The sequence below is a fragment of the Puma concolor genome, chromosome B3 (genome assembly GCF_028749965.1).
Source record: "Puma concolor isolate L17-30 chromosome B3, mPumCon1.1.hap2, whole genome shotgun sequence".
Taxonomy (NCBI): domain Eukaryota; kingdom Metazoa; phylum Chordata; class Mammalia; order Carnivora; family Felidae; genus Puma; species Puma concolor.
In genome coordinates this window covers 633,293-656,247 of record NC_141672.1, presented here as the reverse complement: position 1 = coordinate 656,247, position 22,955 = coordinate 633,293, and the positions used below count along the sequence as shown (strand labels likewise).

General features: G+C 46.3%; 2 pseudogenes; both read right to left on the bottom strand.

Moving 5' to 3' along the window:
* Window positions 1-13,765: 13,765 nt before the first annotated feature.
* Window positions 13,766-15,040, bottom strand: LOC147579591 (disintegrin and metalloproteinase domain-containing protein 29-like; annotated as a pseudogene).
* A 164-nt stretch (window positions 15,041-15,204) lies between these two features.
* LOC147579590 (disintegrin and metalloproteinase domain-containing protein 20-like) lies at window positions 15,205-15,966 on the bottom strand (annotated as a pseudogene).
* Between the last annotated feature and the right edge of the window lie 6,989 nt (window positions 15,967-22,955).

Genomic DNA, 22,955 nt, shown 5'->3' with positions numbered 1-22,955 from the left:
TTGTGGTGTGTTTCTCTGGCATTGTTGTGAGAATAAAGGTGTCCTCATAAAGTGCATCTGGGAGTGGTCTTTTTCATCAGCAATTTGTAATAGTTTGAGAAGTATTGGCATTAATTATTCTTTAAATATTGTAGAATTTTAATAATGCCTTGTTTCTTTTTGGAGGGTGAAGGTTTTATGTTAAGGATATCTTCTTACTAAGTTTTGTTTTGTTCCTTTTGTATTTTGCATGGAAGAGTCTTGGTGGATTACATAATGCTAGAAAATGTGTAATTTGTTCTTGGTGATCTAATTGTTGACTTATAAATATCTACGTTTGTCCTTTATGATCCTTTTCATGTGTTTAGTTCAGTTATGTCTCCTTTTTCAGTTCCGATTGCGTTTGTTTGAATCTTACCTATTTCCCTAGGCTACCTATGTTTTTTAAATTTCACTTATCTTTCCAAATTCAAATTTTAATGAAGTTGATTTGTTTTCTGTATTTGGGATAGTCTTTTTTTCTCTGTTGTATCTTTTTATGTTAATTTTATATTTATCTTTTTATCTCAATGAAAATACCAATGCCTTTTTTTTAAAGGAATCTGAAAAATATACTAATTCATATGTAACCACAAAACACATGGAAGTAAAAAACAAAATCCTGAAGAGGAGAGAACCTGGAAGAAGGAGAACACTTCTTCCTTCTAAATATATTGCAGAGGTACATTAACTCCAACAGTGTACTGCTGGCATGAAATGAGTCATATAGACCAGTGGAGCTCATTACGGAGCCCAGAAGTAGAATTGTGAAGATGCAGTCAGCAAATCCTCCATAAGATTTCCAACAATGCACAGTGGGGAAAGGATTGTGTCTCTTAAACATGGTGTTGACTAGGGGCGCCTGGGTGGCTCAGTCAGCTAAGCATCCAACTTCCAGTCACGTATTGTTGTCATGATTTGTGGGTTTGAGCCCCACATCAGGCTCTGTGCTGACAGCTCAGAGCCTGGATTCTGTGTCTGCCTCTATCCCTGTGCCTCCCCTGATCATGATCTGTCTCTCTCCCTCAAAAATAAAAGAAACATTAAGAAATGGTGTTGATATACACATGCAAAATAATGACATTTGGTCGTAATCTTGCATCATACATATACGTCAACACAAACAAATCTCAAAGTGGATTAAAGATTAAGCAGAACACCTGACCCAAAATGCCTTCGAAGAAAAGACACAGGATAAACATGATGACATTCTCTTGACAAAGATTTATTTGATACAAAAGCAAAATCACAGAGAACCATGGCAGACAAGGGGGACTGCATCAAACTAGAAAGGGGGCAAATCAAACAGTAGCAGGGTGAGAAGGCAGTCTATGAAATGGGAGACATTACATTAAAAATATTGAAAAGGAGTTAATATCCAAAATACAGGAGGGACTCCTTAACATCAATAGCAAACATCACAATTATAATCATAACAGTAAGCACATCACCTGATTAAAATTTGGGTCAAACATGTAAATATCCATTTCACTATTAAGGTTGAAAAAATGTCCATCCAGCATATGAATGGTGTTCATCATCACTAATCATCAGAGTATTCCACCCCCGATCCACTGAGATATCACCTCACAACTGATAGCAAGACTATTATAAAATAAGGCAAACACAACGAGAACATCTCAAGTGTTGCTGAGGATTTGGAGAACAGGCAATCCTAGAATTCACTTGATGGGAGTGCAACACAGTGTAGCTACTATGGAAAACTGCGGTGAAATAACCCACTAAACTGAGTTCCTAATCTGCTCCCATACAGTTGACTTCATGTCCAGCTGAGTGTGAGGAAGGTCTGGGCCTCATGTTCTGTGGAGAGGCAGGTGCAGAGACAGGTGGATCCAGTGGATGATTCCTTAACTCCTTCAGTAGAATGGACCCCTGGCTGACCGTTTTGTAAGACTTGACTCAGTGTGCCTCCCCACTGGTTGTCTCTGGCTTCCTGAACTGGATGGAGAACAAAAGGAGTGAAGGGTAGAAACTACTCTTTTCTCTCACAGGAACGTGTATATACTGAGAATCCTTGAGAGAAAGTTGCGGAGTTGATGAAGATGCTGTGGGGTTTCGACAACCACAAGGGTCTTTCCTCATGGTCTCTCTTCATGGGCATCAAAGGAAAAGCTTAAGGAAAATAAAAGGAGAGAGGAGCTGCTCAAATATATTAAATTTAGATCACTTGAATGAGTCAGTCTCCTCTGTTTGAAAATCACTTACATGTATTTTAAATGGTGGCCCGTGTACTTGTGAGTCACAGGTCTGTATATGAGTTGATTTATCCCCAAGCTTGGTCTCTGTCAAGGTCAGCACTTCTATATGACTGTTCACTCTAAATGTTAGAAGACATCTGTGTTTGTAAATGGTTTAGGAAACAGTGTGTGCTGTTTACTGGTCAGCATGAAGTTTCCAGGGCGTGATGAGAAAGATGCTTCACAGGAAACCTGACCCTGAAACACTGGTTCTGGATATGAATTCTGCGACCTTGGGTGCCCCCTGGAGACCTGTGAACCTCCAGGTTACCTACGTGGCTCCTGGTGTCCTGTGCGTTCCTGATGACCTGAGTGCCCCCAGGTGAACTGAGTGACAACTAGTGACCTCAATGCCCCATGGAGACCTGAGCATCCCCCTGGAAGTCTGAGTGCTCCATGCAGAACTGAGGGACCCTGGTGTCCTCAGCTCCCCCTGGTAACCTGAGCACCCCAGGAGATGTCAGTTACCCCTGGTGTCCTGAATGCCCCTCGTGACTTTTAAATAACCTAAGGGCAAATTGCAATTTTTGGGCCCATGCTCAGCTCTCAGAAGTCCTTTGTGGTGTTTGAGCCAGCTCTGTGGCTAGGCCTATCCTGTCCTGTTCACCCTTATAGGTGGTTCTGATTGTGTGGCTGTTAACCCTGGGGGAACCTCCAAGGGTGTGGCCAGCACCTGCTTTATCCCTCTTCCTCTTGCCTAAAAAACTGCCTAACTGATGGACATGTGGCTCTTGTGGTCTGGACCCTAGTATGTGATATAGAATATAGGATAGTATGTGAACTATATGATAGTATATGAACCATCCACTGCATCCACTCTGGTTGGTGGATCCAATTCCACCAGAAATTACCGATTGAGATGGAGAACCCCAAGATGCTGCCAGTGAGGTGCAGACTGTGCAAGGCACTCACCAGTTGGGCACAACCCCTGCAGCTGCACCTGGGACAGGACCCCTGGGGACAAGGAGACTCAGCCTGGGCCAGTCACCAGCAGTCACAACCATTCCCATCATCCCACATCTGACATCTGAAACCCTCACCTTTGGGACCTCTCACCAGGCACAAGGAAGGCCCTACAGTCTCTTCTGTTTCTCGAATACAGTTCTGCCTTCCTTAGGGACTTCAGCTCTCTCTGAGGAGAGAGCTGTGGGCTCCCACACCCTGAGATTGGAGTTTACTCTAGATCTAGAGAAGTTTGCCTGTGTGGGAGGGAGCATGTCCTTATAAGTGGACAAAAATTGAGTCAGGCTCCCCTTGTCCTTCCAGGTCCACCTGTGGGCATCTGTTTGTGGATCCACAGGCTTGTTGGTCCTCGGTCAAGGCAACACTTGGTCTATGAATTGTGTTGGAGGAGGTCAAGTGATGGCCTCACCTTTCTGATCAGATAGTGAACAAATGAGTGGATCCACAAATGAGTGGAACAAATGAATGGATCACTATACTCTATCTGTCCAAAGGATATTTGAAGGGATCCATATTTTCTCCAGAAAACTTTCCAAATCAAGTCTTTAAATACATTCAATTTTAACAGTCCTTCCTCACATAACTGCATAGGAAAATCTATATTGATGTCCAGTCTGTTGTAAATATAACAAGCAAAGGACACTTGTTCCCAGGATCATATTTCTTTTAGTTTCCACACTGATGCATTAACCTCACCTGACAACTACCTGCAGAGCTTGAGCACACCTGGAGACTTCTGATCTTGATGGTTCTCTGCTGATGTGGTTTGCTTCCTCAATCATCTGCAAAGCTTGGAAGCAGAGCCGACATCTTTAAGTGCACAGACACCAAGACATGGACACCTTTCTGTCACCTGCAGATATGATTCCCATGCATGGTTGGTGTCTCCATCTCCTGAGAAATCCCCATCGAACACAAGGGGCTGTTAACTCAGGGAGGAGGCACAGATGTCACAGAAAAGTGGGGGACTCTTCACTGATATGGCACAGAGACCATCAGTATCTGAGGTAAGAAGTTAATGGCACTAAAACAACCACATTAATGAAAATGGATTGGCTGACATGGACATCATTGGAATTTAAAAATCTGGAGCCTAAAGAAATTGTAGAAAATGTGTTCATAGTCCTGAAGGCATGTGCCAAGAGGATACATGCTGAGTTAGCTGAATAGACTTCAAATAGAGATCAGATTGCTAGATACTAGATAGATGATAAGTGGATAGGTGATGGATGATAGAGGGTAGATAGATGATAGGTAGATAATAGATAATTTTATGTTATATTAAAGTCATTATAGAGGATTCACATCATTATGAATATATTATAATGAAATTATACACTATTGGAAATATTTTTTAAAAGACCATAATTTCATATGGAAAAGAATATTTGACACCAACTTTAGATATACAAAATAAATACTTATGACTTCAATATTTTCTGAATACAGCTTCCACATGGGGAAGCACATGCCTGCTTGTAGATTCCTCCTCCCTCTGGGGCTTTGGCTTCCATTCCCATTTGTTCCCAGGGTCTCCCTTCCCAGAATGTCCTGAGCTCTGGGATGTGCAGGGACAAGAGCTCTGTCCTGGATCTGGACCATCGTCCCTCTGGCCTAACATTTACAGCTCCTTTCAGGCCCTTGCTGAACGACCAGGCTTCTGCCCACCAGGCTCCATCCCTGTATCCACCACCAGCCAGCCTCCTTCTGGACTCCATTCATTTCCTGTGGATTTAACAACAGTTTGTTAGGTTGGCAGGTCTCCTAATAATAATTCGCATTGAGGAAAGAACTGTATAGGTAAAACATGACAGACTCTCTCCACAATAGCCTTGAGTTCATTCCCATGATGTTATTATTTTGCACCCCATCTCAGCCCCTTGACCCACAGTCTTGCATTAGAAACGGTCATTTTCATGAACTGAACTAAATCTGTCCCCCCTACAAGACTGGTCCATCCCATCTATCTACTCTCTATGGTCATCAGACAACCACCAAGCTAAGAAGGAACACAATACAGAGTGTGAAGACATAAGTATTTATAGAAATAATTTTATAAAATTTTATCCAATAAAGTAATGAGATATTTACAGAAGTAACTTAAGTATGGTAAATGACCATGTTTATTATAAGATTCTATGAGTTTAGATGAACATAATCAAGTTACAGGACAACCGAGTAACCACAGGTCAAAGAAATGTATCATTCTCAGGTCTATCCAAACCCTTTCCTTTGCACACCAATCAGTTTCCTATCTCTCCCTTTCTCTCTGGGCCTCGCGTGTTCTCTGTCTCAAAAATAAATAAACATTACAAAAATAAAGATACGTACAGGTCAGTGAGATTTAATGGAGAACCCAGAAATAATCCCCTTCATCTTTGGTCAACTGAATTTTGACAAGAGCAGACAACATGACATTGGGGAGCAAATGGTCTTTTTAATAAAGGGTGCTAGACAGCTGGCTATCCATGGGTAGAGGAATGAAATTGTGTCCATACCTCACACCATATACAAACATCAAATCAAAATGGATCAACAGTTTAAATGTAAAATTATGACCTCTGGAAGCAATATATCGAGATGAATCTTCATGACCATTGGGTTTAGCAATGCTGTTAGAGATGACACCAAAGCACAAGCAAGGAAAGAAAAAGTAGATAAATTTAGTTTTCTCAACCTTAGAAACCTTTGTACACCAGAAGATGCTATCCCCAAAGTGAAAAGACAAAGCCTAATGGAAGACAATATTTGCACAGTATTTGTCTGGTAAGAGCCTGTTATGCAGAATGTATAAAGAGTTTTTACAACTCATCAACAAAAATACAGCCCAATTTTTAATATGGACAAAGGATTTGGATATATCTTTCCCCAGTGCAATCATACAAATGGTGAATACCACTTGAAAAGATATTAAACATCAATAGTCCTTATGGAAATGGAGATTTAAACCATAGTGAGATACCCTTTTACATGCACTAAAAATGCTCTAATCAATACAACTACAAAATAACAAATGTTGGTAAAGATGTTGAGAAATTGGAACCCTTCAACCTTGCTTGTGGAAATGTAAAATGGTGGAGACTATGTGTAAAATAGTTTGCATTCCCCCCCGCCCAAAAAAGATAAAAACATAGAATTACATATGGCCCAACATTACTGCTACTAGATGTATATCTCGAAGAATTGAAAACAGTTGTTTAAACAAAGTGCATGTGCACATACATAGCAGCACTGTTCACAATAGCCAAATTGTAGAAACTATGCAAATGCCTATCGGTGTGTGAATGGATAAACAACCTGGGGCAGACCCTTAAACAGGGATATTATTCTGTCATACAAAGAAATAAAGTAAAATGTTGTGGCTGTAGAGAATACTGGTTTCTCAGAAAGCTATCACAGAACTCCACATCTGCACTTACATCTGGAAATTTAAAGCAAAGCCTTGAGCAGGTATTCATGTTCCCGTATTCATAGCAGCTTCTTCACAACAGCCAAAAGAGGGAAGAAACCCAAGTAACTATTCACAGGTGAGTAAATAAACAAAATGTATTATATACAAAATGGAATATGATTCAGCCTTAAAAAGGAAGAGAGTTCTGACACACACCTGCACACCGACTGAACTTGGCAGTCATTATGCAGAGTGAAATGAGCCAGTGACAGAAGGAAAATACACTAGGGTTCCACTTAAGTGAGGTGTCCAGAAAAGTCATACTCAGAGACACCAAGTAGAATGTGGCTGTAGGGGCCGAGGGGAAAGGGGAATTGGGATTTAGGGTTTAAGAGATACAGAGTTTCCCTCGGGGAACATGACAGTGTTCTGGAGATGGATGCACAACAGTGTGAATGCAGTTAATGCCAGACAACTGTATGCTTAAAGTGACTTATGTGGTAAATGTTATGTTACATATATTTAATCAGAATTTAAAAAGGAAGGACTGATACACGTCGCAACATGGTTGAATGCAGAAAACATCCTCAGTGACAGAAGCCATCCAGAAAAGCCACTCAGGAACCATCTTGCTCTTTTTTTTTTTTAACATTTATTATTTATTGTTGAAAAAGAGAGACAGAGATAGGTTATGATAGGGAGGGGTAATCAAGAGGGAGTCACAGAATCTCTAGCAATCTGTAGGCTCTGAGCTGTTAGCACACAGCCAGAAGCAGGTGCTGGAACCCATCAACTTCGAGATCACGACCTGATGTGAACTCGGCCTTTAGCAGACTGAGACCCCAGGCGCCCCAGGAACCACCTTGCTCTGTAAATCCCCCCAGGTTACACAGATAGGGGAAAGTCTCAGGAGCACTTCCCCAAAAGAAACCAGATCAGAATGGGAAAAGACATTTCACAGTGGGGCAGGTGGGGACACTTGAAGTGGGCCTGTGGTCTGGGTTCTAAAGTGGAAACGCAGGGATTTCCTCATTTCGGGTTCTGTGGTGGTATCTCGGGAGGGCGTCCCCGTTTGGGGTAAAACGCACCAAAGTATCTCATGTGAAGTGGCAAACGCAGTAAAGAAACGAGCGTCCAGGTAAACTGTATTTGCGTTGCCGTGACACGTTCACTGCACATCTGAAATCACAGAGTAAGGTACTCCTCCAAACAACAGTGTCAGCCCCGCATGACAGAAGCAAGAGAGGGGTCAAACGCTGTGACGTAGGCCCACGCCCAGACCCAGCTCACCCAGGCGGAGAGGCCACGGGCCCTGCAGGAGGCAGCACGTGAGCCAGAGGTACGTGGGAGGGTTCAATTGGTGGCCACGTGTCTTGGGTGCAGTGGAAGCAGTGGGATTTGGAATTCCGGTTGTCCACAAGACGCCACTAATAAGCTGTTAGAACTGCGAAAACCAATGTAGGGACATCTCAGGGAAGTGGACCCGGGAGGCGGGGATGGGAGGCTGGAAGGCGGAGCCCAGCACCCAGGGTCAGGCTCCGGAACAACCCACCGCTACAGACCCAAGATTAGAACCCTCGGCGGAGAGAAGCTCCAGGCTCAGGCCCCACCAGGGGAAGCTGTGCCCTGCGGCCCCTACAGGAAACCCACCGCGCCTGCAGCCGGGCCCGGGAGGCGCCTGCTCGCCCTGCAGCCCTGCTTTCCTCCTGCGGACCTCGCTTCAAAACCAGCCTCCCAACTTCCTCTTCCCCGGAAACAGCGTTCCTCTCCGTGTGCTCCCCACCCGGCCGCGGTTTTGCCACAGCTTGCTGGGCCCGGATGGCAATTCTCCGCTACTCCTGAATAAACCCGCTTTTGCTGGTAACATAACTGGCGGCGTTATTTCCAAGGGCAACGGAAGGATAAACGAGGACACTCGCAGGATGGGAGATCAGCACACACACACCACGTGCACGTCTGCACGCTCCTGCCGACCCGTCGGAAAGAGAAAGGAAGAGACTGTGCCATTTGCAACCGCCGCAGAAGGAACGACGTGCCCCAGAGGAAATCTGAGCAAGGAGGTGGCAGGCCTGCTGTCCCAGGACAGGGCACTGGGGACAGAAACGGAGGAAGACGCACGGGGGCGGAGAGCGGCTCTGTGCTCCTGGCCGCGGAGGAACCGACCCCGAGAGCACGTCTGTCCTGCCCGGAGCGACCTGCAGCTCCGGGGTGTCGCACCGAACTCCCCACGGCGCCGTCGCAGACTCGGGAGGGACACCCCGCCCCGCGCGGAGGCTGAAGGGACCCGCGAGGCCAGAGCGGCGGGAGTGCAAGCTCCGCCAGGGGACCGACCCCGCTCCTGGACCGCGAACCGCATGAGGAAGCGGCGGGAACCGAGTGGGCGCGGAGCAGGAACACGGCCGCGCTGCCCCGCCGCCCGGCGCCGGTGAGGTAAGCCCCGCGGGGGACACGGTGTCACCGCGCACGACGCCGCGCAGCGTCCTTTCCCCCCAGGGTCTGGGGAACACCGCCCCCCTCAGCCTCCAGGTTCCGGAAGCTCCTCTTCCCGGGGCCTGGCTTTCTCCTCACCTGCTCCTTCCTTGGCGGGACCTGAGGAGACCGGGTTCTTGTCCGTGTGGACGCGGGGCCACGTCCCCCTGAATCCTCCACAGTGGGTCCTGAGGAGACCGGGTTCTTGTCCGTGTGGACGCGGGGCCACGACCCCCTGAATCCTCCACAGCGGGTCCTGACCAGACCGGGTTCTTGTCAGTGTGGACGCGGGGCCACGTCCCCCTGAATCCTCCACAGCGGGTCAGACGAAACCGGGTTCTTGTCGGTTTGGACGCGGGCCCTCGTCTTCCCGAATCCTCCTCAGCGGGTCCTGAGAGGACCGGGTTCTTGTCAGTGTGGACGCAGGGCCACGTCCCCCTGAATCCTCCACAGCGGGTCCTGAGGAGACCCGGTCTTGTCCGTTTGGACGCAGGCCCTTGTCTTCCCGAATCCTCCTCAGCGGGTCCTGAGGAGACCGGGTTCTTGTCCGTGTGGACGCAGGTCCAGGTTCTCCCGAATCCTCCACAGTGGGTCCTGAAAAGCCGGATTCTTGTCGGTGTGGACATGGGCCCTCGTCTCCCCGAAGTCTCCACAGCGGGACTTGAGGAGACCGGGTTCTTGTCCGTGTGGTCACAGGGCCACGTCCCCCAGTGTGGACGCGGGGCCACGTCCCCCTGAATCCTCCACAGCGGGTCCTGAGGATACCGGGTTCTTGTCCATGTGGACGCGGGGCCACGTCCCCCTGAATCCTCCACAACGGGTCCTGAGGAGACCGGGTTCTTCTCAGTGTGGACGCAGGGCCACGTCCCCCTGAATCCTCCACAGATGGTCCTGCGGAGACCGGGTTCTTGTCAGTGTGGACGCGGGGCCACGTGCCCCTGAATCCTCCACAGTGGGTCCTGAGGATACCGGGTTCTTGTCCGTGTGGACGCAGGGCCACGTCCCCCTGAATCCTCCACAGTGGGTCCTGAGGAGACCGGGTTCTTGTCGGTGTGGACGCAGGCCCAGGTCCTCCCGAATCCTCCACAGCCGGTCCTGACAAAACCGGGTTCTTGTCGGTGTGGACATGGGCCCTCGTCTCCCCGAATCCTCCTCAGCAGGTCCTGAGGAGACCGGGTTCTTGTCCGTTTGGACGCAGGCCCAGGTCCTCCCGAATCCTCCACAGCGGGTCCTGACGAAACCGGGTTCTTGTCTGTGTGGACACAGGCCCAGGCCTCCCCAATCCTCCACACCAGGTCCTGACGAAACTGGGTTCTTGTCGGTGTGGACAAAGGCCCAGGTCCTCCCGAATCCTCCACAGCGGGTCCTGACGAAACCGGGTTCTTGTCCATGTGGACACGGGCCCTCATCCCCCCGAAGTCTCCACAGAAGGTCCTGTTGAGACCGGGTTCTTGTCGGTTTGGACGCGGGCCCTCCTGTTCCCGAATCCTCCTCAGCGGGTCCTGTGGAGACCACGTTCTTCTCGGTTTGGACGCGGGGCCACGTCCCCTGAATCCGCCATGGCGGGTCAGACGAAACCGGGTTCTTGTCAGTGTGGACACGGGCCCTCATCTCCCCGAAGTCTCCACAGAGAGTCCTGAGGAGACCAGGTCTTGTCGGTTTGGACGCGGGCCCTTGTCTTCCCGAATCCTCAGCGGGTCCTGAGGAGACCGGGTTCTTGTCCGTGTGGACGCAGGTCCAGGTCCTCCCGAATCCTCCACAGCGGGTCCTGAAAAGCCGGATTCTTGTTGGTGTGGACACGGGACCTTGTCCGCCCGAAGGCTCCACAACGGATCCTGAGGAAACCGGGTTCTTGTCGGTTCGGATGTGGGCCCTAGTCCACCCCAAGACTCCACAGCGGGTCCTGTAGAGACTGGGTTCTTGTCGGTTTGGACCTGGGATTTCATCCTCCGAATCCCCCACAGCGGGTCCGGATGAAGCCGGTTCTTGTCAGCATGGACACAGGCCCTATTCTCCCGAATCTTCCGCAGGGGGTCCTGTGGAGACCAGGTTCTTCTGGGTTTGGATGTGGGCCCTAGTCCTCGTGAATCCTCCACAGCGGGTCCTGACGAATCCAGTTCTGGTTGGCGTGGACGCGGGCCCTCCTCCGCTGGAAGTCTCCACAGTGGGTCCTGAGATCAGGTTCTTGTCACGTGGACAGGAACCTATGTCGTCCTGTTCCCCCACTGTGAACGTAATGGCACAGACTTAAGGTCAGAGTGGTCCTTCATGAAGAACTCCTTAGATTGTGTTGTCAAGGGTCTCTACTCCAGGTTGGAAATGGTCAAGGATCTGGGCGCATGACACAAGGCAAAAACAAAAAACAAAAAACCCACACTCTTTGAATTGTCCCCATTCTTTCTTAGAGGTGGATTGGGTCTCTCCCAGTGGGCCTGTACTGCCATGCCATAAAAATCCAAGTCCCAGGAATCAGAGCTTCTTTCTTCCTACCTCTGTGGGCTCTGGGGGCTTGGGGAGCGTCTTCCTCAGAGCCTTCCCCCTTTTTTTTTTGTCTGTGTCTCCTGCCCTGTGCCTTGGCGTGCTTATCATTGTCTTTTGATAGAGTGAAAAGTCTGGAGGCTCCTCTAGGGTGTCTCTGTAAACAGGCTGTGGATACCTTGAGTTTTTCAGTGAATGATGACTTTGGCAGTCTTGGACCAATTCAGTCAGCTGCAGCATGTCAAGTGCTGTAAGCAACAGCTCGGAGCCAATGATGAAGACCCACAAAAGCCAATCAATGTCCTTGTCTCCCTCCCTTTGGACAAATGATTCCAGGAAGCCTTGCATTTCCATGATGGTATAGTGCCTGGCACCATTTCTGTCTCTCACGCTGGTCCTTGGACATGTAGGTGTAGTGGATCGTCACAGGGAAAATCTGGGATAGAAGTTATTTCTTCCCAGAGTCGTGTTCTGTGGCCTCCCACACTGAGGTGTCCCACCCAATACCTGACAGGTGGGGAGCCATTGGCGACAGCAGCGAGGATTGCAGCCACTCGGGGGCGCTTGCCTTGGGCAAGTCCTCCACCCTGGGTGCCATGATGCTCCTTGTAGATTTGCCTCCATCACTAGCTAGGGCTGGCTAATCAAGCACAACACCACGGTGCTGGCCACAACACAGTGGACCAAGCAGCTGGCGTCTTCTTCGACACTAATCTAGTAACACTGTCCTCGGTGCCCACCTCCTTTGGAGGTAAATAGGAAATACACACCCCTGCAACCCCAGACTGCTGCCTGCTTGTTGGTCTCTGTAGGGAGTCTGACCTTTTATGGCACTGATAATTTAGGGTGAGGGTTTCTGGCAACACCTGGCATAAGCCCAAATCAAAGCTACAGACCACCAGCAAGCACCAGCTCCTTCCCACAGCTGCTGCGATGTGAGGGTGAGGAATGAGTGAGCAATTCTTAGGTTTAAGGCATTGTATGGGGAGCATCAGCTAGGCTCCCAATCCCATCCTTGGAGGTAAATGTATTGTGGGACCTCAGCTTCTGTACTGAATTAAGAACATGTAGACTGTGACCTGCTGAAGGATGTGGCAACAGCAAGTCACAGTGGGTGACAGGCAGCTCCCGAGTCATCTGAGCTCTTGCTTGGGGTACATGAGATGTGTGGGCCCCTTGTGACTGAAGGTGGGTTTCAGTACAGCCGCAACAAAGGAAATGGAAGCCCAGGATTTATGACTTACAGAGCCCACAACAAGAGGGCACAAGGACCCAGGGAAGGGCAGGCCTCCATCCCACATTCGCAATGATCAGGACATAGAAAAAAGTGTAGCAAGTACAGGATTTCTTGGGAGTGGATGGGGCTGAATTCGCTAACTTTCACAGGCTCACCGCTGTGTTATTCTAGAAGGTGCTTGGAAAACCAAAGTGGGAACCCTAGGCAGATTCTTATGTAAGGTAAACTCACTGAAAAGTAGGCAAGAGTAAGAGAGCAGGGATTCACATTCATCGGGCTCCCTCTGGATGCCAGAGTCATCCATAGGCACTTGTGCCTACCTTTCTGATTGATTTATGGGGTGCTCCTTTCAGCCTCATGGTCTCATTCTCCCACATTTGGAAATTTTGTCTCCAGGGAGGCACAGCTTGCGCTAGGTGGAACCTAATGCCAGTCCCCTTCCCTCACAGCCTGCAGACACCCCCGTGTGGGACACGCAGTATGGGTGGGTGGTAGCCCTCCATTATCCTGAACCCACCTGGGACTGGGGGAAGACAGATTACCTGGAGAATGAGAAACTTTTCAGTCCACAACAGTGCAGTCTTGGAGAAAACTCATGAAGTTGCCAATAAAGGAGCTTGTGTCAACTTCTCTTAATTCTGGAAGCAGACACTTCCGCTCATGACACAGCTGTGACTCAGGTCCTCTTCCCAGAAACTAAGGCTCAGTTTGGGCTCTTACAAGCTTAAAAACTAGATAAAGGCCACAAGCATGCAGTTTTCAAGTTTTATTTCAGAGTGCTGGTCGGTGACCCATGAGAGCCCTGGTGTCAGAGCTGTGATGTGCCTGAGGACCCCTGTGTCTCCCGCAGACCCTTGGAAACGTGGATATCAGCTGTGTAGCCTCAATACTGTATTTTTACAGATGCACCAGATGCATTGTCTATAGTTGTTCAGAGGTCTGGAGGCTAAATTATGGATTGTCTTCTCCAAAAATCTCTTCCTTAACTTTCTCTGTGTTTATAGTTCTGACATTTCCAGAAACAACAAGGAGGAATGCAGCTATTAGGGCATAAATGTGACCAAAAACCACTCTGAGATATACCATGGATTCATGTCTTTGCCTGACTGACTGAATTCTTCTTGGAGGGGTCCACAGTCTGTGCTCCCACCAGTGCCTTGTCCGTGCACCATGGAGGACCCCAGCCTATGTGGCAGTGGCAGTTCCTGTTATGGTTGCACATCCCTCTGTGACTGCATTTCTCTGGGATACAGTCATAATTCAGCTGAGCCCCACTGCCATTGGAGTAGGTGTCTTGACAGAACTTTCCAGAAGCACAGGAAGTACCAGTTCTCACATGACCAATCTGGGTTGTTCCTGTGCTACGATGTGAATCCAGCCCCAAACATCAGAACCCTGGATCTCAGACAGATGGAATCCAACATGCTCTTGCAGCTGAGGGAGATGTGTGACATTCCTACACTGCAGCCTTCCACACGGCACGCCTGTATGGGAACAGGTTCAGTGTTGAATTCCCCGGGGTCTTCTGCAGTGTCCATGTCGGATGCCTTTGTGATTTATGGTATAGCAGACATCTTCACCTTTCCCAGAATTTCTGCCAAAGCTTTCTTGGCAGTGAATAGTGTGGTCAGTGCAGTTTCCATGATAGCAGCAGCCCTCTTCAGTGCACGCAGTTCCATCTTGCATATGGAAGTCATCAGAGTACGCCAAGGACACCCCATGGCAGGACTCTGGAAGATCACGTATATTTTGGATTGGTCTGCAGGGTGTCCAAGCAGCGGAGTTGGCGCAGTCTGTATAGCATCTGCCTGTATTACATTTGCCCCCAGGGGTTCAGATGCAATCACACATACAGCCTAGATTGCTGTAGCACTGGTTGAATGAGCCGCAGTCACACTGCTTGCCTGGATCCACTATGTAGTTTCCATAATGATAGTGGGTCAGGCTTTTATTTAAATGCACCATTTCAGTGTTGAACATGCACTCGCCTGTTCCACAATTCATTATGTGCTGCGTATGAATGAAGGAACAGTTACTGAAAGCTTCCATTATACCAGTTAGTTGGGTCCTAAGGCAGCTGGACCTTTTTTGGCAAGCACATTCATCAGTGTCAAGGCACAAGCCACAATTTCTTGCCATCTGATGTGTTGCTATGACAGACAAGAGTAAATAATGTCTGCCTAAATAACTCAGAATGATGGCATATAACCCATTGGTGGATGGCATATAGAATATACAACTGGAGTGCAATGAACCTCATGGGGCCCATCTCAAATCCATTAAGGATGAATGTGTTTTAAGAAATCGAAAATACTTTGACTCATACTACTGAAGAGAAAAAAGGACTCTGATGCAACACATAATTGCCCGTGTGAGCTTGATGTCTCTCACTATAAATGACCATGAAACCAATAACTTACATCAATACCATGAAATATTGACTCAATTAAGCTAAATAGACTTATTAGGAATTGGGCACCTTTTCCACGTGGTTAATGCACTATACATTGTTTTGAAACTGAGAGCAAGTCCTTTGAAAATTCCGTGATGGTATGAACAGAACTTACTAGAGATCCTTGGGGCTGCACTGGCATTTCCTTGAGGAACAGGGGGTCCCCTGTCCTCCTTATATCCTAGGTTATAAGTGGTCCCATTGCACAGATGTCTGCGACTCTCTGAGAAACAAAGTGTTCAAACCATTGGAAATCACCGAGGGGTCTCATTTCATAGGCAGGTTAATCCAACTTCATGACATCTTCAAGGCTGCCATAGCCTGTGTCAATTGTGACCATGGAAAAAGGAATCTCCTCCAGGTAGCCGAGGTAGTAACAGTCTGGAGGCATGAAGGGATAGTCCATCTGCAAGGCTCCCTGAGCTCCTGGGTCATCATCAGCAGAGTCTGGACCAAAAGAGTTTCTTGTGCCGCATGTGCATAACATGTCTCTTGCCCCAAAACGCAGGCTATAGGACAGACAGCCAGGCATCTGAATGCCCTTGCTGTGGTCCAGCTCCTTCTTGGGAATTACCACCTCAGAGGAGATGTAGCACCATGAGGGATGCCCTTGAAAACCCTGCACAGGAGCCAGCACTGCCCAGAGTGCAAACAGCAAGAGGGGCGCCCTCAGGGTGACCTGGCCCTCTGCCAGCCTCATGCCCCTGCTCAGAGACATCTGCCAGTGAGAATGGATAAATGGAGGATCCTCAGCAAAGTGAGGTCTAGACCATCAGACATAAGAGAGGGCTGTGCCAGGTGGCCAGCACCCTGCACCTGGGGGCCACCTGTGGGGTTCGGCAAAAGTCCCAGGGTGTCGCATTGGGTGACCCTGCACATCAGTTCAGCTGGGGTGGATGTGGGAGGGGCAGGTGGGCCATGATCAAGAGTGGTCACATGGACATGGGTAGGGATTTGGACCCAGAGGCATGGCTCTAGTCAACACCTTCAGTCTTTCCTCCAGCTACTTGCATATGGGCTATACAGTTATAACACCCTGAACTTCTCTACCAATTCCATGTCCTGTGGTACTGCTAGGTCACTTTCTTTGGATGACTACTTTTCCTCATTACAGAGACCACTGCTTTTGCTTCCTTATGATGTGGAGGTAAACATTGTCAATTTTACCTTTATGGGTGATGCAAAAAATCTCTTTGTAGTTGTATGTGTCTTATTCTCCTTGGCTATTAGTTTGCAAGCCATTTGATCCTTTTGGTTTTTGCTTTGAAGGTTCCTCTGAGTTCACTGAGCAAAACATTTCTCAGTATTCTGAGTAATGATTGGTGAACTACAAAGTTGTATTTTAGTATTTTCTTATGCCAGCTGGGGAGAACAGAATGTACTGCTACCATGTGTGAGCCCCAGGGGTTTTCTCCTCTAATCACTTATGGTGGTTGTTTCCTGGCCTCTGGCAGTCTCCTCCCATGTAGTTTGGTTCCCTCTTCAGCTGGAGATGCAGGGAAGTTGAGGTTACTTTGACAGCTTGTACCATGGAGTCTGCCCAAGATCAAAAGATGGTATTGACCGTGGCACTACCTTGCTTGATTAAGTACCCTCTACTGCTTTAAAACGCCCTGGGTCAGGGAGAAACCTCAGAGTTGGCTTTTGGACAAGAGTTTGCCTTTTCCCCAGTGTCTGGCCTTCTGAATATAGCTCAAATTCCTTTCCCACCAAAACTAAAACTTTGAACATTGACCTTTCCAGCAACAGGCAGCTGAATTTGGGTTTTGATAACAATGAAATGGAGAGTGAAATGGCAGTTTCCAGGGCCTGGCAGGGAGGGTCAATGAGGAGTAGATCTCAAGGGCTATGATTTTGTGTTATGCAAGATGATTAAGTTCCAGAGGGGACTCCACATCATTACCCATGTAGTTAACAATACTGTAAGGTGTGGATAAAATTTTGTGAAGAGTGTGGGTCTCATGTTCAGTGAGATCTTACCACAATATAAAAGTGGAAGACATGAGTTTTGCTTCTCACACAACAGTGTGCTGAACTGCATGGACACACTCTCTACTGATAATTTGAAAACAATTTAAAAAAACATATGTTTTGAAAACTAACCCTGAGGATATGTCATTTACAGATATCTTCTTCCATTCCATAGGTTGCTTTTTTGTTTTGTTGATTGTTTCCTTCACTGTGCAGAAGCTTGCTATTTTGAGGTAGTCTCTCTCTATATATAATTTTCTTGTATTATATTAATTTAAACTCAAGTCTGTTAACGTACAGTGTAGTACTGATTTTAGGGGTAGAATTTAGGGAACCATCGCATACATATAACACCCAGTTCTCATTTCACCCAGTGCCCTCCTTAATGGCCACATGCCATTTAGCCCACCTCCTCCACTTCCCCTCAGTTTGTTCTCTGTATTTAAGAGTGTCTTCTGGTTTCCTCCCTCTCTGTTTTGATTTATTTTATTTTTCCTTTCAGTATGTAGTGTTTCTCATATTCCACTAATGTGTGAAATCATAGGATATTTGACTTTTTCTGACTGACTTGTTCCACTTAACATAATAAACTGTAGTTCCATCCACATTATTGTAATTGGCAAGATGTCATTCTTTTTGATGGCTAAGTAATAGTCCATTGTATATATTTACCACCTCTTCTTTATGCATTCATGTGTTGATGAATATTTGGGCGTTCCACAATTTGTTTTTTGTTGATAAGGTCGCCATAAAGATTGGGATGCACGTGCCCCTTCGAATCAGCATTTTGGTATCCTTTGGATACCTTTGGTGTCCGTAGATAAATGCAATTGCTTGATCACAGGATAGTTCCATTTTTAATTTTTTGAGGAATCTCCACACTGTTTTCCAGAGTGGCTGCACCAGTTTGCATTACCATCAACAGTGTGAAAGGGTTTCACTTTCTCTGCATTCTTGGTGACATTTTGTGTTTTCTGAATTGTTAATTTTAGTCATTGTGACAGGTGTGAGTTGGTATCTCATTGTGGTTTTGATTTATATTTCACTGATGAAGAGTGTTGCTGAGCATCTTTATTCGTGTCTTTTTGCCATCTGGATGTCTTCTTTGGAGAAATATGTATTCATGTCTTCTGCCCATTTCTTTACTGGATTATTTGTTTTTTGAGTGTTGAGTTTGGTAAGTTATTCATAGATTTTGGATACTAACCCTTTATCTGAGATGTCATTTGCAAATATCTCCCTTCATTTTGTCAGTTGCCTTTTAGTTTTGTTGATTTGTTCTTTGCTGTGCAGAAGCTTTTTATCTTGATGAGATCCCAATAGTTTATTTTTGCTATTGTTTCCCTTGACTCTGGGGACACGTTTAGTAAGAACTTGTTCTGGCCAAGGTCAAAGAGGTTGGTGCCTGTGTTCTCCTCTAGGATTTTGATGGTTTCCTGTCTCACATTTAGGTCTTTCATTCATTTTGTATTTATTTTTGTGTGTACTGTAAGAACGTGATCCAGGTTCATTACAAGTTCATGATGCTGTCCAGTTTTCCCAACACCAGTTGTTGAAGGGACTTTTTCCATTTGATAGTCTTTCCTGCTCTGTCAAAGATTAGTTGATCATATAGTTATGTGTCCATTTTAGGGTTTTCTAATCTTTTCCATTAATCTATGTGTCTTTTTTTTGCCAGTATCATCCTGTCTTGATGACTACAGCATTGTAATATAGCTTGATATCCATAATTGTGATGCCTCCAGGTTTTTTTCTTTTTCAAGATCTTTGGTTATTTGGGGTCTTTGGTGGTTGCATGATAATTTTAGAGTTATTTGTTCTAGCTCTGTGAAAAATGCTGGTCGTATTTGACAGGAAATTGAATTATTTGCATTGAATGTCTAGATTGCTTTGGATAGAATTGTCATTTACCAATGATTTTTCTTTTATCCATGTGCATGGAATATTTTTCCATTTCTTTGTGTTTTCTTCAATTTCTTCCATAAATGTCCCAGACCTTTCAGAGTACAGATCTTTTACCTCTTTACTTAGGTTTATTTCTAGTATATTATGGTTTTGGTGTAATTTTAAATGGGATTGATTCCTTGATTTCTCTTTCTCCTGCTTCATTATTGGTGTATAGAAATGTAACAAATTTCTATATGTTGATTTTGTATGCTGCAAATTTACAGGTTTATTGTACCAGTTCTAGCGGGGTTTTTTTTTTTTTTTTTTTTGTGGAGTCTTTCAGGTTTTCTATATATGGTATAAAATTCAACTCCAGAACTGAATAATCCTATTAAAAATGGCCAGGAGACATGAATAAGCATTTTTCCAAATGCGACCTACAGATTGTCAATAAACACATGAAAAGATGGTGAACATCACTCCTCATCACGGAAATATAAATCCAAACTACAATGAAATATCAACTCACACTGGTCAGAAAGGCTGAACTCAACAGCACAAAAAACAACAGGTGTTGGTGAGGATGCAGAGAAAGAGGATCCTTTTCGAGGTGCTGGTGGGAATGCACACTGGCACAGCCATTATGGAAAACAGCATGGAGGTTCCTTAGAAAGCTAAAAATATAACTACGTTACGATAGAACAAATGCACTACTAGGTATTCACCCAAACAATACAAAAATACTAATTGAAGGGAATTGTACCTCTATGTTTATAGAAGCTATGTCACAAACAGCCCAGCTATGGAAACAACCCAGCCCAAGTATGCATTGATTGATGAATGGATATAGAATACGTGGTATATCTACATAACCCCGTCCACGCACACTGGAATATTTCTCAGCCACAAAAGAAATGACATTAGCCATTTGTAAGGACAGGGATGGGCCTAGAGAGTATTATATTTACTGAAATAAGTTAGAGAAAGACAAATATATGATTTCATCCATATGTAGAATTTAAGAAACAACAAATGGGCAAAGGGACAAATAAGAGAGAAGAGGCAAACCAAGAAATAGGTGATTTTTTCAATGTTCACTTACTGATTTAGAGAGAGAATGGGAGGTGGGGCAGAGGCAGATGGGAAGAGAATCCCAAGGAAACGTCGTGCTGTCAGTGCAGAAACCAAAGGGGGGCTCGATCTCAGGAACGATGAGATCAAGACAAGAGCCCAGATCAAGAGTCATGGGCCTAACCCATGGAACTACGTAAGCAGCACGAAACAGATACTTAACTATAGGGGAAAAACTGGTGGTTACCCTGGGGAGGGTGGGTGGAGGGGTGGGGAGGTAGTTGATGGGGATTAAGGGGAACGCTCATAATGAACAGTGGGTGCTGTATTGCAATGTTGAATCACTATATTTTACACCTGAAACTAGTATTACATTGCATGTTAACTAACTGGAATTTGAAGAAAAACTCAAATAATATATTTAAGTGCCTGCAAATGGCCATGTTGGCATACAGCCCATGAAGAAGCATTTATTGCAGAAAATATACTACCAGAAAGAATACCTAGAATATTTGAACTAAGGTATGTTCTTTTCCTTTCCCACCCCAGATCAGCAAGTAGAAACTCCAGTGCAAGTAACTGGGACTATAGGCATGTGGCACTGAGCCTGGCTGCAACCTCCCCTCCAGACTGTTGTAGCCAATACACAGTATTCCCGGTGACCAGCTCCTGTTCAGAGGACTCTTTCCCAGAGGGACAGGATGTCAGTGACCCTAAGCTGTTTGCTGTTGAGGCCAAGCCCCAGCAGGTGCCACTGAGATGTGCGACTCACTCATTGTTGGCAGCCCCACTCCCAGGAAGGAAGCTCTTCCCTGGGCACAGTCCACTAGGGGTGCTGGGAACCTGATCACCCCAGACCTGACTTGTATGGCAGGAGTCTCATGCCACCAGGACAAGCAAGCCACAAGGCAGTGAAGCTGCCAGCCACCCCTAAACAGAGCCCTCAGTTTCCAAACTGTTTGGAATCCTGTTTGTCCCCAACATGCCCTGCAGCTGCAGACCTTTGCCCAGAGTAATGCCCAGGGTAAGGGGGAGATGGAGCAATCCTCTAAATCAAGGAGCAAATCTGTTCCTATAGAACTGACTTCATTTCCAGCTGAGTGTGAGGAAGGTCTGGGCCTCATGTTGTGGGAGAGTCAGGTACAGGAGACCAATAGTTTCAGTGGAGGATTCCTAACCTACTCCTGCTCACCTGCAGGAGAGAGCCAGACCCAGGGACAGTGGAGGGAACAGCTCCTGTCAGAACACACATCAGAGTATGATCTCAACAACTCTCCATTCAGAGGAGTCCGAGGTTGTAGGGTTCAGACTGGAGACTCCATACATCAGAGGGTGGTTGAACATAGGAGTGCTCTCAAATGAAGCAGTGTATCTCATCATGTGGTTTGGGAAAGAAAGAGATAAGGAATGCCCAACCAAACCACTGTCACCATGGTCTGGCTGTGTGAATGTCCCAGGTCACACCACCTCTGTAATTATGGGACTACTGCCCTTCCCTCCACATCATGTCTTTGAGTTTCACCTGGTTTCAGGTGTGCATCAGTAGTGTCACATTTCTCTGGCAAAGCATCCCATTGATGGAAGTTTCGTAGTTGGTTTATTCCTTTATATTTAGAAAGACTTTTGCCTTATTCTGAGCTTCTAACACTAAGAAAGATGCTATAAATATTTACACACCATTTATTTTCTGAACATGGGATTTCATTTTTCAGGGACAAATACTCGGGAGTGGTATTTCCAGGTTCCTTTTTATGCCATCCATGTATAATTTCATAAGCAACAGCCAACGGTTTTCCAGAGCTGGTGTTTATTTGCCAATCCTTCCTGCATTGCTTGAGGCCCCACGTATGCTGGATGCTCACCTGGATGTTGCTGCCAGTGTTGTTTTCATTCCGGAGCCATTGGGATGTGTGTATAGGGCATCTATTGCGTTCTTGTTTTGAATTTCCCTGACAGTCGATGGTGTGAAGAGTCTTCTCCAGTCCGTACCTAATGTGTCTATAACCTCAAGGATAGGAGGTCTACTACACAAGGCTGTGCTTGTTTTATGGAGGTTTGTTTCCTTTCTTCGTATTGACTGTTGAGGGTTCTTAGCATATTCAAGATGCAGGTCCCTTGGTGGTTATGCAATTTGTGAATATGTCTCTTACTCTGTAACTTATCTTACTATTGGTATTCATGTGGGCAGATAAGCATATTTGATTTTCACAAAGTCTATTTATACTATTTCTTTTTATTGGTGTTTTGTTCTTAGCTATAGTTTTCATTTTCTTGACGATTCATTGCTTCTGACTAATATTTTTTTAAAATGTTTATTCTTTTTTTTAACGTTTATTTATTTTTGAGACAGAGAGAGACAGAGCATGAACGGGGTAGGGTCAGAGAGAGGGAGACACAGGATCTGAAACAGGCTCAAGCCTCTGAGCTGTCTGTCAGCACAGAGCCCGACGCGGGTCTTGAACTTACAGACCACGAGATCATGACCTGAGCCGAAGTTGGCTGCTTAACCGACTGAGCCACCCAGGCGCCCCTAAAATGTTTATTCTTGATAGGGAGAGAGAGACAGAACATGAGTGGGAAAAGCAGAGAGAGAGGGAGACACAGAATCTGAAGCAGGCTCCAGGTTCTGAGCTGTCAGCATAGGGCCTGACAATGGGCCTCAAACCCTCAAATCGTGACATCGAGACCTGAGCTGAAGTGAGACACTTAACCGATTGAACCACCCAGGCACCCCACTGATATCTTGACTTACAATGTAAC